The 17,836-nt window shown below is 42.0% G+C and overlaps 1 protein-coding gene across 2 annotated transcripts in view; it reads right to left on the bottom strand.

The window, feature by feature from the left end:
- The window catches only part of CREB5 (cAMP responsive element binding protein 5), a 260,153-nt gene that overhangs the window by 72,791 nt on the left and 169,526 nt on the right, over nucleotides 1–17,836 (bottom strand). The window lies entirely within an intron of this gene.

The raw sequence follows: 17,836 nt of genomic DNA on the forward strand, positions 1-17,836 counted from the left end.
TTTTGGTAAATATAACTGGTTACCTTTTCAAAAAGCATGAAAATAAGAAAGCTTTCACATACAGTGCCTCAACAAACATTGCGAGTACAAGCTACTACATTAAATTCTCACAGAGTAGGATGCTCTGCAGTATAATAGGCGGTTTACACTGTTTATTAGGCAGGAGAGATACCCCTAGAGGTGAGAAGGACTGGAGAGAAGGGGGCATAGTCTGGGAGCTTGAAAAGCCTTTGCAGGGGGGAGCATGGAAAGAGTGTAAAGACATTTGGAGCGTTTAAACATCAGCGTTGATTTTCAGCCTTGGCAGAAGCATCCTTTGCTTCAGTGACAAATCCACAGCTAACCATGAAACCCTCAAAATCGAGCTGGGCTGGTCAGGGAAGCAGAGTCATAACCTCAGAGCTGCGAGGGGGAAGACAGTCACTTCTCCCACTTGGTCTGAACCGTGTCACACCAAATGATGGGGCTTTACTTCTTGCCCCTCCAACTGTAAGTGATACTGGCAATCATGAATACATACACACCTCCTCTAACTTTAGCTGTCACTTCCATTTATCTAACAACAAGCAAAGAGGCCAAAGGCTGTGAGCAATGGGATTCACAGACCACCCATATGGAGGACACCACATCCAGGCTCCCCAAGCGGAGGTGCCTGTCTCATGGCAACACCAGCTTCTTCTGACCTACAAGTCTCATCCTCTTCTGCCCAGAGCTCAAACCACCTAATCCCCTCTTCCCTAAAACTCCCCAGTATTTCCCATCCTTGGACTTTCAGTCCTTCAACCCTCCTCTCTTCAAGCCTGTTCCCCCCAGAAACATTTCTGTCCCAACAAATGCCATCTCAAAGTCCTTGCCCTGCTCAGACAGCCCTGCTCTTCCCACCCCTCTGCCCTCAGCTGCCCTCTCTTTAGCAGCTGCACATGACTGAACCCATCCTTTTGTCTTGGTTCTCCATGGAGAGAAAAAGCCTGTGTTTTGAAGGATGTTTTAAAAATTCTCCCAGACACATACAGTACTTATTCAGAAGGGGAAAAAAAAAAACCCAAAACAACAACAAATGTATCTCAGATACAGACAAGAAGCTCTTCCTACGCTTCCCCGGTTATCTGCTGATGGAGGAATATGATGTACTTCACATCTTCATACCCCCCCAAAGAAACTCAAGACAGTATCTCCCAAGTACATGGTGTAACCCTGTGAGAGGGTGCAAGAAGCGCTGTGAGGGACCACAAATCAATCAGCTTCTGGGATAGGGCACTCCATGGTCAGCTCAGCACAAGGCTAAGCCTAGGGAGCTGTAGAGGTGGTGTAAATGGAAAGGATGTAGTGCAGGAAAAATTAGCTCGGAAAATAATGTACACAGCCCCTGACCCATCCTACTCTCCACTTAAAACACAGCTGCTCCATGTACCAGCACTCATTCGCACAAGAGGACTGATGAATTATTAGGACAGGGTCAAAACAGCACGAAAAGCAGATTCAGTGATCCTTTGAAAAGAAGAAAGCGAGGAGTTACCAGGCTGAATGTGAGGAGAACGATCTCAGTTTGGTTTCCAGAGGCGGTGGTGACCCCCACAAGCAGAGTCCACTTCCCACCGGCCCATCCTCACCTCAACTACCACCTGAGCAGCAGGCAACAAGCTCAAACAGGTCTTCTCTATCTCGTACTTTAAAGTCTGTGTGACAGCTGCCAGACAGAAGGGCTGAGACCCCCATGCTGGGGGGGCTGAGGAGCAGAACAGAGTGTGCTGCAGCCCCCGCCAGGGATGCACCCGGGGTTTCCTCCCAGGAAAGCGGGCAGGGAGGAGTGGGCAGGAAAGGAGCAAGTGCTGGTGCACTCTCACGCCTGTCCTGGGACGAGACTGAGATGTGCACCCACCTGCCTGCCGGAGCTCTGCAGCCCTCTGGGCCCACCGGCTTAGACACAGCCTACGGGAACTAACAGGAGCAATGCATTCAATAGAAATATCACTTGAGTCTTCAGTGGGACCAAAGTAAAACAAGTTCCATGACAACAGCCCCTCCCCTTTATTCATTCTGAGACTGTCCCACATACAGACCCTTTGTACAATTCACCAGTTTCATAATAAGCTTAGGTGTTAGGCTGTTTGACAGAAACTTATTTTGGCCTGACCTATGCAATTTGTGCAAGTGATTCTCAAGGGACTGCACAGTTTCAGTTTTGCTTATATGTTCCAGAGCCAAAAAAATTTCCAAAATTGCTTTAATGAGTTTGGGAATATGGGACTTGGGCAAAAGGGAATCATTGGTATTTATTAAAATGGCAAAGAAGCTTCCTTGCTGTCCCCAGTTTCACCTTTAATGCTGCTTCGCTTTGGGGGTGTGCACACGCTTTACACTTAGCTAGAGGAAAAAAATCCTCAGTACTTCAGGTATTTTTTCTTGCTACACTCCTGCTAGTCTGTTCCCAAGGGTGTTTTTGCAAAGAGGTGCAGAGCAGTCAGAGAAACCTTGTGCTTCAAGGCTGACCCTCTTTGTCGAAAAGTCTGCACCGCTCCTGCCACCAATAAAAGTGCTACATAATGCACACCAGATTCCACTCCCCATTGGGGAAGCTGACATTGGCCAGTACTCACAGATACTTCTATTGCTTCCACATTGAATACAGGTCATCGATTAGCACGTGCTCATGCGCGCTCACTTGCACAGAGTTCAGGGAATGTGTATGGCACAGAACCGTACAGGCAGAGATACTCAATTTGTCTAAGACATTTCTTTTGCTTCCAAGGACAACACAATCTCTTTTGTTGTTGCTTTCTACCCTGCAGCAAAGCAAGCCAGTGAGAGTTTATAATTGTTATTTTTAATGTTGGACACATCTACTCTGCTCCTCTCTTTGTAAATGCTGAGGAGGTGCTGCCTGCAGCCTGTCAGTCAATATTGCTGACTGAGGATTTCAATTCCTTGGCACCTGTGTTGCTAAATAAATAGGGTTGTTGGGCAAACAGCCCACAAATAAAGGACAGATAAGATAGAGAACTGGCAAGTGCTCAACCTCACCGAAAATCTGGCCATCTGTGGGGTTTTTGCCAAATTTAAGAATTTTGTGTCGCAGCAGGAGCCTGCTGTTGGACACGATGGGGTCTCAGTCAGCATTTGTACACTATCTCTTTGGGCATACGTGGCCTGGATGGACAGCGTTACGGTGGCTTAGTAAAATATCACGTTAGCCAAGCTGCTGTAACTGACCATGTTGGCTCCGCTCCCTCTGCACAGCCATGCTAACACCATGAGTCATCCTTACTAACATTTAAACAGATGGGCGGTACCCCGGTAAGCCATGGTGACTCGATCATGTTCCATCATATGACTCTACCCAACAATTACAGATAACTCCACTAATGTAATCAAATATCTATGATATATACTTCGCTATGTGCCTTCTTGATTAATACCATATTCTGTCTGCTATGACGCAACACCTACCTGACCCAGTTTTCTAGATTGTCTGATGACTAAACACTACATTCGTCTATTAAAAGACTAGGCTTCCCTTAACTTGTAGTCTTCACAGACATTTTCTGCAGATGACAATTGGCTGCTGAGGTCTCATAAGAGTAGGTTCATATTGACCTAGACCATTCAGGGCTATGTGCAGCTAGACTGATGCTATTTAAAGTATCACTGCAGTATGTTTTCTATTATGGTAAAGCACTCCAGGTCAGTGGGCCTTACCACGACCTCTCTCCTGTTCCTTACTCTCCTGCATGTAGCATTCATGCAAGGTCAGCAAGAACACCTGCACCACAACCCAGTTTGTTCTACTTTAGTTGGCTCTGGTATGGAAAAAATAAAGCCGTAAGTATATGGAGTTGCACTGGAGCAAAGGAACTAATCTCTTGACTTTCTATGGCCTCCAGACCCAGCCAACTCACACAGGAGCAAGCCACAGGTGGCTGGTTGTGCTGTGGCAATTCGCCATGTTGGGTCAGCACTGGCTCAGGGATTTCTGCACCACACTCCAGTTACGCAACAGAGACTTGCCCAGACTTTCATCATTTTTATATATATATATATATGTATGTATATATATGAATGTACATATATTTATTACAACAGTGCCTAGAAGCCTTAGTTTAAAAACTGTGGGTGACGTCCTGCCCCAAAAAGCTTATAGACCAAGGATCAAATGAGGGAGAGCAAGTGGAAGCAATAGGGAGACTTGGGTGAATAAGGCTAATACTGTATGATCAACGTAATGAGGAGCAACCACTGCATACCAGCAGCCTGGATCTTTTCAAGGTATGTCAGTATGTGCACATGGTTTGGGTGGCTTTCAGGCTGAAGCACCCAAGTAGCCTACCATGCTAAGAATCAGCACAGTTGGCTACGGTCTACACTCTGAATGTCTCATGGACAAGCAGGTATTGTTGCAATTAAACTTTCATTGCTAAAAAGTAAGTTCACTGGAGCATATGATTCTACAGACCAGCTGCAAACCGCTTCCACAGCAGCTACTGAGGCCAGAATACCTGACCCAAGTGCTGTCCTTGGCCTTCAATATCTGAAAAATTCAGTCAGAGGGCAAAGACGCGGAGGGGATGTTTTAACCTGAAAAAAGTGTACTGACTGAAGGGGTTGCCTCACTTACTGCTGGTCTGCTGTTGTTTGATCCACAGTGCCATTATTTAAGCCTATCAATCCAACTATAGCTTTCCTCATTTGTGGTCCAGTATTTGAGGTGCTCCCTCCCCCCAAAAAGTAGGGCAGTTCTGTCTAGTTTCAATTTATTCATCATTCAGAGGAGGAAAGAAAAAACAGACACAAAGGAAAGCAACAACAAAGCATCAGACAAGTACTTGGAATACCTCACATAGTTGCAGGGACCTCACCTGACCTGCCATATCCCATGTTTAACAATGTTTTAATCACAGCATCACCAGAGAGCCAAGCTTTCCAAAAAGTGGGTGGTTTGTGTCGCCAGGTTTTTCAGAGCGCCAAACCGTATTCAGGGGAAAAGAAAACTGGCACCTAAAATTAATGGCTCCCTGCCAACCTAGTAAAGATCCTTGTTTGTATTTCTCAGACAATCCAGACATCTGCATGATGTGGGTAGATTATTATTATCAGTAGCAGACATTTATACTGTGGTGGTGCCCAAAGGTCCCAGTCGGGACCGGGACCCCATTGAGCCTGGCACTGTACAAACACAGATAAGAGACAATTCTTACACAGTGTGCTTACAATCTAGAGACACAAAACAGATGAAAAGTAAAGGACGGAGATAGAACACACAAGCAAATAAATATGCTAAAGAATTGCAGACAGTTTAGTGGCACTCCTCTGGTTTCTTTTTTGTTTCTTTGTATGTTTTTTATTTAACTCGTATGCTCAGAAATGACAGGACCGAGGAAGTCTGCAAGAGGAAGGGAGTAACTAAGATTGAGACACAGGAAGGGCAATGCTCTAGAGAGGGAAAATTGTGGCTCATAACTTAGAGGATTTGGGGAGCACCCAGACAAAGCTATGCTTTCTGTAGAGATTTTTAAACAGAGTGTGCATATATTTTCATATATGTGTTACCTTAAGGTATTTTCCCAGTGTTGGACAAGAAGAGATTTCAGCCTGGGAAAGAGAAACTAGCTGATGGTAAAGACACTGGCAAAGTGAAAGTGATGCTTGACATTGTAATGAGAAACTGGAGGACTGAGATAAGATAAGGCTAAGCTGCAAAAAGTCCTAAACACAAGAAGCTTGATTCAGAAGTGAAGGGAAAGCCCTTGTAAGCGTTTGAGGAGAGCTAGTACAATTAAGATAACAAGCTATACACTGGCACAGAGGTAGAAGAAATTCAGCAAAAAGCATCACAAACGGAGCAAGATGCAGCATACAGATATGAAATGATATGGACAAAGTCAAAAGCAAGTGAGATGTTACTTCTCAATTCATACGTCCCTTGATGTCACCTAAGAAGCTGTTCACTGGGAACACAGCAAACTCCATCGGAAATGCATTCTTGCTCACTTGCTTTAATTCACAGGGACAGAACATCTAACTGAAGGGAAAGAATAAGCCAAAAAAAAAAAAATTCAAAAAAGGACAGGGAATGGATATATGTACAGTGGTACAAATACTAGAAACGCCTCCAAAATTTGTTAAGAATTCCATACTTTTCACCCGAGCTTGTAGGAAAAAAGCCCCACAAATCAGCAGCTCCACCGCTGTAATGTATTTATTGGGCCAAACTCTATTTAAAGATTGAGTCAATGATAAATCTTGCCTTTAGAAACTCCAGTTGTGCTAATGCCACCTATATTTCCTGAACACATGTTTAAGGAACCTCTGCAAATTCAGCATAAGTACAAGGACCAGCAGGTCCTTGGAAGCCTCACAGAACCCATTAACATTTGCCTTTTGGCTCTTACAGGTCTTAGAAACTGCTGGTTTCAATCTTCCCTTCCCTCTAAATATTTCACTGGGTCTTATTGCCTGACCCATTACAAGAAAAATACGAAAAGCTAGAATGGTTTCTCAGACTATAACCTCCTCGGAGATTTTATGTTCTGCACAGTGTTATGCACACAGCTGGAACTCACAAATGATACGTGGAGGATAATGGCATAGTTAAAGCAAAACAAGGAAACACTGCGAAAGGCAGGTTCAAGGGATTATAAAGAACTAGCTCATATAAAAACACATTCTTGTAATAAAATAAAAAAAGCAGGATAAAAACAAAAAACTGCAGCATAAACATGATTTGATCATGAAAGCAAGCAACGATGTCAAACTGATGTTCCACTGTCATCATGGTCTCCCAGCTCAGACAGGAACAAGCTTAATTCTTCAGGAAAACACATAATTTTGCATCACCACAAATACAGGTGTATCAGTTGTCATTGAAGAAAAAAGGTAGCAGTAATACACAAACGTACCAAATGGCAGCTGACTTAAAACCAGGAATAATAACAGCAGTAAAGCTTACACAAACGTTTTCTAACATGTCCATTCTTTTTAAGGGTCGGGCTTAAGACTCCAGGCTGGCAAGCAAGTTCAAGATAACTTGAAAATTTAAGGCTCATTGAGGAAAAATGTCAAGAGGTTAAACAGCTGGAAAGAAACCTAAGCTCAGCATCCAGACAAAAGTGACAACTGAACATCACGTAACTCTTCTGCCAGGTTTATGCTACCTAAAGGTGCTGAAGCCTTCATTTGCTCAAGTGACTCCATTTGCAAACATGTTACAGCAGTGCAAATGGCTTTTATTTGACCTTCGCAACTTTGCATCTGAAAAGAATAGGAGGTTGCAAAAAGGATGGAGAAAAACCTCCTTGTACTCTTGAAGGGCCAAGAGGGTATTTGGAGAGTTCTCCGTGAGTACTCACTACCAACAGATCCCTATACTGGAAATGTGGTAAAACAAATTTCTCAAAATTCTATTTACCCTTATTATTTGGACCAGTGCAATTTAATAGAAATACTAAGATAAAAGAGCTTTGTAAACCCTGCTTTATAGTAAAACTGAAAAAAAGAATCTTTTTGAAGTGATTTATTTTTCCTTTTTTTTTTGTTCTTTTTTTTTTTTTAACTTCCCAAACAAAGCAGAAGTTTGTCTCTGAAAATAAGACGGTGAATTACAGCAAAGTCATGAAAACAAAGAACCAACAGTTTCTCCAGTGCAGGCTTGTTACCATGAGCTAATAATTCCAGACTTTAAGCAAGCTGAGCCTCTTTTTTAATAACTGCATGCCTCTAGGCAAAGTATTTCTACTAAAAATTATTGAGGCATGGAACAAGGCAAGGTGTGTGAGCTAATGTTGGATTGTTCAGTTACTAAACCAACTCCTATAGCAATGAGCCTGCTCTGAACTGACAGCTTATTTCTCTGTATACACTTGTATAAACACACTGCTTAAGGTCGAAATCTGTGTAAACTTTCTTTTCAATTAAAATGTCAAAGATGACAGCACATGTTTTCACTGTCCTCCACAGGATGATGGATGCTGCGGCAGCAGTTTCATGCCCCTGTGTTTCAGAGATGTTTGCCTGCCTGCATGTCTAAGAAAGATGTACTTGCTGATCTTCTCATATGCCTGCAGGCAGACAGGACTGCTATGGAGACCTTACGCTTCAGATGGCTTAACATCTCTTGCCTTTTTCTTCCTCAGCATCCCCTCATCTGCCCCCACACCCAGTGTTGTAAAGTTAGAGCAGGAAGGTTGTGGTGCCCAAGGAGGTTGGAAGAAGGGTCCTGAATTAAAACACCAGTTTGCTACTTAAGTGACAGGCCTTAAATCCCAGGCTGATTTCTATCATGGCCAATTCACTTCAAGCACCTAACTTAGGTCCCCACAGAAACACAGTTGCTGTGGTAGTCAACAGAAAGATACAGTGCACCCCAAAAGGAGCTTCCAGCAATTTTTCCCCCCAAAATGGGATGAATCTGAATCTTTACATTTCTTCAGCTCCATACCCGTGAAAATGAATAAAACTTTATCCATCAGCTTCTCATTCATTTGCATCAGCCTAGGGCTTGTACAAAGCCAAAGACAGTAGCTCCAAACATTCCTGGGTGTCAAGACCACGTGGCAATACCACTCATAGCACACGTAGCCATAATGCTACAGTTGGACCTGTAGCATCGATTTAGTCACAATCTTCCCAGAAAAAGACTGACTAATGAAAACAGTCTTGGTGAGAGAAAAACACTCCAGCATCTGCCACTAGCAGATTTAGTCTGTCTAAAGCTGACAAGACACAACTCTGCTGTATGCACTAAGGAAAGCTGAGTTTGCCCACAGTCACTAGTGAGGAAAGCAAGTAGGTATACGCATGTGAGATGATTTATTTACTGAGATCTAAATTCTACCCTCAACACCAAAAATACTATAAAAGTAACACATACTGTAGAAACCTTTAAAAAAAAGACATTATTTAAGAAAATACAACCATGATTTCTTAAACAAAATACCAAATAAGTAAAATAGAAAATTAGAAGCTTGGAGACGTCTCAGACGCGATAGGAGATCAGTGGCAGACCAAAATCCAGCTCTTAATCCCATCCTTTAACAAGAATACCATAGAGATACTCTGTGCTTTTTAAGACTCCTTGCTTCCCTAGCACTTCTGCCATCAGCACATGTTCCTGCGGTGCCAAGCTCTCTCTACAGCCCAGAGAAAAGTTAGCACTTGTGCATGGCCCACCACAGTCACAGCCCCAAACGTGCTCAGCGTCTCAAAGCTGCTGGTTGTTTCAGTGGGTGGCAGTGGGGGAGGAGGGAGAGGAGTACATACATTAGGGTGTGCTCCCAATTATCTGTTTAGCAAGTCACCTCCAGGTGTAAAAATATCTTAGAGCTGTCAAACAGCTATATATCTTCAGTGACCCTATTCCCACCTCCAAGCCACTTCACTGATTCCTTTCAAACTTTCATAAAGATCAAAATGAATATATGCCATTTCCTGGGAGGAACCTTTGCATGCGCTTCATCTCTTAAACATGCTAAAAATCCCAACTGACAGCTGTATTAGTACAAATGATGAGAAGCATGGGGAAGAGGTGAATCTCAAGGCAGAAAGAACAAAGTCATGGAGAACTGCTGCAGCTGTACTTCAACAGCGATCAGCTCCGAGCCAGCATTGTCTGCTCTCGTTATTTAAAGAGCTCATGTTGCCTTCTCTGCCTTCATCTCAATGGGAGTTACCACAGATTCAGCGCATCAGTCGAGCAAACAGGAATCCCAAACTCATGTACAGCATTTTTTACATAGCTAAGGCAAATTTCACTTAAGACTGGAAATCATGTTAGCTGCTATTTGCTAACAAAGTCCCCCAGAAGAGTCCCCCTGAACGGTGTGCTCCAGAAATGCCCCACGGCAATGACAGAAGTACTACAGGTAGTGGCTGCTGGAGATCTCAGACACTTAGATGCCGACACAGGCCAGCAAACGTTTCCAGCAGCCTGCAAGGGGAAGAAGTGATAGCTAGTAAAAGCCATTGTCCACTCATGTGCAACCACAGATACATGGGAAAATTTCTCTCCCTATGCATGCATGCACACTAAGAGAGACAGCAAAAAAGAGCAGGCATTGAAAAAAGGTTATTTTATTCTTGCAACAAAGTGTATATTGTCATTGTAATTTCCAGTCACTATCTATGCCCACTCCCTCCCTTTTAAGTACTGGTTCAAGCATGAACCTGCAGCTAATTTTGAGGTTGGAGTTCATTTGTTTTCACATCAATGCAATTAATTTCCACTGGAAAATGCATCTCAGGCATTCAATCAAAATAGGCCTAAAATAATTCTGAAAAGCTCATCTGTCTCCAATCTATGTAATGTTTTAAAAATTGGATGCATGCCCTGCAATAACATTGCACTTCACAAAGCTTAAAGCTCTAAATTTGAGGGTATCAGTTACATTGAAACTGCAGTAAATTAAAACATCCAGTCTCTGGTTTGCATTGATTTATAAATATCGACAAAACTACTATTGCAGTCATTACCACTTTGGGTGCTCCGAGTTGAATTTTCAACAGTTCAGGGTCATTTTCCTTCTTATCGTGGCTCCAGTAGCCTTTCAAGTTACAGATCAAATTCCAGATAACATGTAAATCTTAAATCTTAGTTTTACAAACATGCATACAAACCAGCCAATACTTATAATAAAAAGCAGCAAGTCTAAGTGGTCAGTAATGTCAGATACCAAGCACATTTTTTTTTAGACTCTCCAGCTTAAAGCAGAAAGGCTACTTACTATTATGAAATGTTTTAAATAGAAGCAAGGGGAAATGGGATAGAATATGAAAAGGCAAATATCTCTAGTTTTTTTACCAGGAATTTGCTGTTCTCTTTTGAATCATTCTCTGGAATGAGAGAATCAGAAGCATATTCAAAACTTCTCTCCTGAAGAGCTTTGCACATTAGTCTACCTGGTGACCTTCAAAATGTGCTTGTTTATGAGCAAAATATCACTGAGGAAATATAAACCTGAAAAATAGAGAGCTCCCGAGATGTAACCCAGTTAACACAATAATTTGAGAAAACAATAAGAAGCATGAACATATCAACAGCAATAGAGCCAATTCTCAATGGTGTACAGCATGCAGCTTTGCCAAAGATAATGGATTTAAACCAACTGGGAATCTCACTCATACGCACATATGCACGCACACTCCATAAACACACAGTATATAACATGCACTACATCTAGTTGTAAAACAAGCTTTGACAGTGATCTATGTCTTATGCTTCAAAAGAAGACAAAAATCCCCACCTTACACCTTGACATCTGTGGACTACTACTGAGTAATTTCTCCTGACCCCTGGTGGTGATTAGCTTATGAAGTGAAGCAGCAGGATCACCATAATATTCACAGCATTTCTCCTGAAAGCACTGGCCAAATTCTGCCCTTGCTGCTCTTCTTGATACTGTCACTGAAGCCAATATGCTGATCTGCAATCCAGCTTTCCACTATTCTTTGCATTCATCATATTTGCCTTGTGCAGCACGTACAGTACAGTTGAGAAAGACAAGGAGAGGTTGATCCTACCATGGCAGATGTTCTTTTAGGCAGGATGCTCTTGCCATTGAAGTTCACAGGATTGCTGCTAATACAGTCATTTAGAACAGGATAAGACCCATAAAAATGTATGACACCTATGAAGATACTTTCCTAAATTATACCCTGAAATGCTGACTTATGCATGTTAATGATACACTACCTTGCACTAAGAAAAAAAGTTTATTTTACATCTTTACTTTTGAATTTATACTGATGTTTCTGGTTTAGTGTTTCACAGCTGTTTGGGTTTTTTTTAATTTGTTTTTTTGTCATTAGAGACCTGTTGTCTTAAGGAGGAAACATTCTCCCAAATCAGAACTTTGTGTTGAAGATTAAGACAGCATCCGCTGCACCAATTTAGAGTAAAGGGCTTAATGGTCAGTAGGCAGTCATGCAAAAGCTCAGGTCATCCTGTCAACTTCCAAGAGTCTGCAGTATGAACTAACACACTGTTAATTTTTTTTTTCTGATTAATTATTTCAAGTCTTTAACATGAACTGTAGTGTTCACGCCTACTCCCTGAATAGTTTTGGTTTGCACTGTTTCTTTTTCCTCCACTTTCCCTTTGAGAACCACCGCTGAAACAGTGCTTTAGCTAGAAAGCTGCCATGCCAGGGGAAGTAATATAGCAGCATTATGATCAGCAGAGTCAAAAACTGAATTAGGTGAATTTTGAAACTCTGAGGATACTGGATAACATTAAGATTTTGCACCTCACAGTTTTCAGCATTACAATTCAGCAAGGAGGAATCATCTTTGCATAAAATAGTTTAAAAAGACCAGGCTGACCAGGCTAGAAGGACCTCTGTAGCTGCATTTGCATGGTTGAAGTAATGACACTCATCCAGACATAGCCCGAGTCTCTTGCAGACATGCAGGTCTGAAAACAGCCCTTCCAGGAACACGAGCATTGTTTCAACTCACGCTGTCTGCCCAATGCTGCAAAATCAAACTCCAAAGTACCACTTTTCAGTGAAGTGCCACTATAGCCATTGGAATCAACTGCAACATTTGCATTAAGAGTTTCCAGATTTAAACTGTGGGAACGGGTACCCTGGAGTTGTCGGTGGAAGGCCTCTGACAATGTAATTTGTTTCTGCTGCTGGCCTGACAAAGTCAGAGCATGCTGACATTCAAGAAACATTAGCTGGTTTTGTTTTGTTTTGGTTTTTTTTTCCTTTCTTTTTTTTAAACGGTTTGCTTGGGGCTGTTGGGAGGGCAGGGGAAAGGGACTGTCAGCTTAGGAAGGGGAAGAGACAGAAGAGGGGGAATGGAAAGGAGAAGATGAGCCCTTTTCTAGATGTTTCCTATAAAATAAACAAAGTGTTTGTCACACACATAGCTTGAGACATGCCGATACAGTGCAGGTGAACATGTAAAAAAATGTTAACTTTACCTAAACAATGAAGTGGCAGCTCCGCTCAGTGTACAATAACATCAGATCTATTTGATTTGGCCCACAGGGAGCCAGACATTTGACTGATCTGGTTAAAATATCTCAACAGTCACATAAGTAGGCCCAGTCAAAGCCTGTTGCATCACCTGCATTTATTTTTTACTGTTAATATTTAGCAATGGAAGATACAGAACTGTGCTCTATACACTTGCCATCTCCAACAGTATGATCTCAGCTCAGAGAGCAGCAGGAATTTGCACAGCAGTGAGTATGGCTGATTTCCAGGGGTCGGAAGCCATGGCTTACTCACTCCGCTCCGCGTTTTCTGTTGTTCTGTTTCTTTTTTTTCAATAGGAAAGGCAAATATGATGAATGTAAAGAATAATGGCAAAGTCAGATTGCAGGTCAGCATGCTTTGGGTTTCCCCTCCCCCGGTCTCTCTCTATTTTGTGAAGCACAGATTTAGCCCTGGTATTAGCCTACCAGATAACAAGTCCTTAAAATGGCTCACACATAAAAACTGATGAGAAACTCAGTCTTTAGGAATAATGATTCAGATGTATACCTTTTAGACCAACATGGAAATCTGCCTTTATCTCTTTCTCTATAGCAACAAACCATCTGAATCAACAATACTACACCTCGTATAAATCTGGCCCAGTCTATGTAGGATATGTAACAAAGGTAATCTGTGGCTTAAGAGAAGAAATGCAGCAGTATATATGCAAGAGACTTTGCATTTGGCAGACACATACAACCAGCTGTTTGCTCTTTAGCTTGTGGCTATACATCTACTGGGACATCCCCCACCCCTGTAAACCTTGCTTAGCTCCTGGTCTTATTTCCACTGTAGATTTAACCCTAAGCCATGGATAAGCATAGTGTTTGGGGTTTAAAGTTAAGTGTCATTTAGTATCATTTCTGACATTGCCATACATTATAATGAGCTGCTTTTTCACAGGGGACTTGGGATCTGATTTTAATTTGTGGTAGGGTTATGGTCACAATAAATGTCTATTTCAGATATTCATGAGAAGTCTCTAATGCAAATGGAAATAGAAAGTGGCTGTTTTCTTGTAGTTTCAAAGCCATGTATGTAAAACACACAGTACAGATGTATTCCACGTGCAAAACCATTATCGATCCACCATTGCGCCCTGGCTCCTGCCCTGGCAGCAGGCACCCCCATGCCAAACAGTCTCAGCAGGTTTTATAGCTTGCATAATAAAAGAACAGGTTATGAAATCATTAGCACCTCAGCTGAGGCTGCCACAGGGATGCCCCTCTGTATTCGCTGTGAAACGTTTCTTTGGCAGCTGCATCCTAGAAGCATATTTGGATGTTGTTGCTTCAGTATCACCACACGGAGTGGGAAGTAAATCAGCATTTTCATGTTCTGAACTAAAGTGTGGGGGGTGGAAGTCTCTGGTCCACCTCTCAGCTAATTCTCCCCATTTACACATGCCTAATTCTAGACATGAAGACCTCTAGGAAGCCCAGATGTCTATAATCACACTCCCAGCCCTACACTGCCAGCACTGTGAAGGACCCGGGCCATGCCTAGGGCAGCTGGAAGAGACTTCAGCTTTGTCAAACGCCACACGTTCCAGCTCCCCTTGTCCCGCAAGCAGCCACTGCTAGCAGTGCTTCAGAGCAGCCCAAACGTAGGTGAGGGCTGCCCTCCCCCTGGCTGGAGTCGTGCCTTGGGGTACAACGCACAGCCCGTTGGCACTTTCTGCTCCGTAAATGCAAGCTCAGGTGAAACTGTGTCAGTTCAAGCAGCTGAAGCTAAACTTGCTTGCCCCTCCATAGGAGAATCCATGTCCCCAGTAGAAAGAAACAAAATCCACTGCTGGTCACTAAGCAAAGTGTCTATGGCCCTTTGGATGTTCCTTATTCCAGTCCTGAGACCCTTCTTGCAAGGTTCAGAAATATTTGTGAACTTTGCCCTTGCAAATGAGCAAGGTAGCACAACCATGATCTGGCTCGAGGACAAGTGGCGGCCCTAAATATCTAAGAATCTGAATCTAAGAGGAGGGAAAGACTGTGCAACTTGAAGGAAAGCACTAGCACCAGGTGGGGAGGGGAACTTGGTGGAGCCAGTGAAATTTTACTGACTTGAGTCACCCAGGGATCTGGTCCACTGGTATTTGTATAACTGAATTCAATCAGTTTTACCAACTGCATGAGATAAAGCGCCCAAAGAAAGGACCTGTGTCAGGTTCCTGAGCATTAAGTAAAGCTAGCTTGTATTGCTGTCTTTCTGAATCAATGCAATGCACCGGGTCATGATTTAAGTAATTGAGGCGCTGGGGCTTTTTAAAACAGCGTAAGTAAATAGCTAAGCTTGATGTGATATAAAAAGCACCACAACAGAAAGGAGAACTTAATGTAGTAATGAAAATCACTTACCCTTAATCATCCCTGAGACAGTGTTTTTACAACACTACTTGATTTATTCAACTAGCAAACATGTCTCCTTTGACTTTTCTAATAACAGGCCATCTTAGCCATGCTTGTTGGGATTTGAGTTTGGTTTTTTTTAATCATCATCCCAAGTGCATTATTTAAATGTCTTTGATGCCTTTTCTTTAAAAGAATTTGCTAAGCAATAAATCATATTTGTTTGCAGAAGACCCCAAAAAATCCCAAACAACCAAAAACATTACTAGGAAACTTTGCAAAAATAAGACGTTTGGTCACAGGTGTGTAACCAACGTTGCACATTTCTAGAGCACATCATTGCTTAAAGACTTACTGAAGCCCACATTCATTGCTGCTGACAAGCATGCCACTTAGTGTACAAGACTGTATGAAACGTTGTTTGCTGCGTGATTTACAATGGTGCCCTTACACTAAATAGGAAGGACTGTAAACGACCTGTGCTCTGCTGAGCAGCTCCACGCTTCCTCTCACATGGAAGGGCCTCAGCTTTTGGAAAAGCTGGACAATTTCTCAAGGGAGTACACTCTTGTGACACTGAGGCTAGCCAGACCACAAACTATTTTATTATGTTGTGCAAAAACCTATGTGCAAAAAACCCCTCTTTAATTAAGATAGAGCAACCAGCACTGCGGTTGTAATTACCTTGGACTGCTTTACCCACAGGCATAATGAAATAAAATTGGGCCCTCTATATTTTTGTTTTTTAAACTAAGTAAACCCAAATTAATTTATTCAACTCAAACCAGACAGGTTTCTCTTTAAAAGGAAGGCATATATGGTTGGAGGGGCTGGTGTAGGAGGCAGAATGACATGCAATGATGACTGTGAACTGCAAACTGCTGGCAAAACATTTGGCTTGCCGTTGGTCCGTGGCCAGTATTTTCCTTTGTTAATGAATCCCACATCTTTTCTAAGTTAAGCATTTTTTCTTCTCCTCCCTCATTTTATTTGAAACATATTTTAAATATTTTTGTTTTTATGACGTCGTGGAACATGATACAGCCCCCTCCTAACCCCGAATATGAGAAAATCAATTAAAATTTTGACATTAGGAGCTATGATATAAACATATGGTTCAACTGCTCAGACTTCTTTTTTTTTAAGCAATATATCTGGGAGCAGCGCAAAGAGAAATAACCAAATGACAACTCCACGTTACTGGACAAAAATGATACCAACTGAAAGTGTGTCACATCCAGAACCTTGCTACTCACCAAACACAAAACCCCCTGCAAATTTGGCAGGCTTTGACAGACTTCCTCTTAGACTTAGGATTACAAATTTTACATTTGTGTTCTTTTCTGAGGAAAACGTCCATTAAAAACAAAGCCATCCTGAATGCTGTGTTTAATACATCTTGTCTCATCCAAAGGACCTTCATTTTATGACTTAAAGAACGCAACCTTAAAATGGAATTTTATGGGCTTCCTCATTAACTTCTGACTCTTCCCTGAACAAAATAGAAGAAAAAAATAGTTGAGAAGTTTCCCATCAGAACAGAAATGTGATTTTCAAATGCAATGATAATTTTTGGCATCCAGTCACAGTTGCCCTACTGACTACCAGTCCTCAGGACTATGTGACAATGAAAACCCTTCCAGCTCCCTTTGGTATTTCAAATCATCAAAACCCCAGACAGACAAAATGATAAGTCACTGAAACTCCAGGGAATACAGGCACCAGACAGAAGATTTAACTCTAGGTCACTATGCGCAAGGTTCCCACTGAAGCAAAAAGCAGCCCTTTCCCAGAGGTGTTACAGGCAGCTTAAAGTGGAGAGTTATTTTTAACCTGTCACTGGCAAGAAAACAAGTTTTTTCAATCATCTTCTATGGACATCTAGTCTCCAATCCTGCAAGCATCTAGCTACATGAATTTACATGCCCTCCTTTAATACTCTCAAGTTTTACAAACCTTGCAAGATTTCTTCAGCCACTGTAACTCGTAGCTAGTTCTACCAATGGCAGAGATGATGAAAGTATAGCACAGTGCATTGCTGGCCCTGCAACCCACACTGGGTGAGGACAAAGATACGCCAGAAAAAATTAAGTTGCAAAAGCCTTTTCTGCACCAACCCCCTTACTTTTCATAGCGTGAATGGTGCCATGCTCGTGTTAGAAATGACGAAAAGCTTTTTCTAGAGGGTCCTGATACCTACTCAAACTCCAAAGTTATATGAGGATGGAGACTTCAATTATCTATAGAGTATATGAGAATTAAATATACTCTCTATCGCAGCGAATTCACTTGCATTGTAACTGATGTCATTTATGCAGAAAATTGCAGCCAAGCTCAAAAGCTAGAGCTGGACTTTTTTTTCCCCCAGTCAAACAGAAAATTTACCAGAAGCAGCACTTTCAGATTGAGAAAATTAATTAAATTCACTAATAAATTATATTTAATAAATCTTATAAGTGGAAAAGAATAGATATTTGGAAGCAGAGGGTTTTGACATTTCTAAATGTTCCAGTTTGA

The sequence above is a fragment of the Harpia harpyja genome, chromosome 1 (assembly GCF_026419915.1).
Source record: "Harpia harpyja isolate bHarHar1 chromosome 1, bHarHar1 primary haplotype, whole genome shotgun sequence".
Taxonomy (NCBI): Eukaryota; Metazoa; Chordata; class Aves; order Accipitriformes; family Accipitridae; genus Harpia; species Harpia harpyja.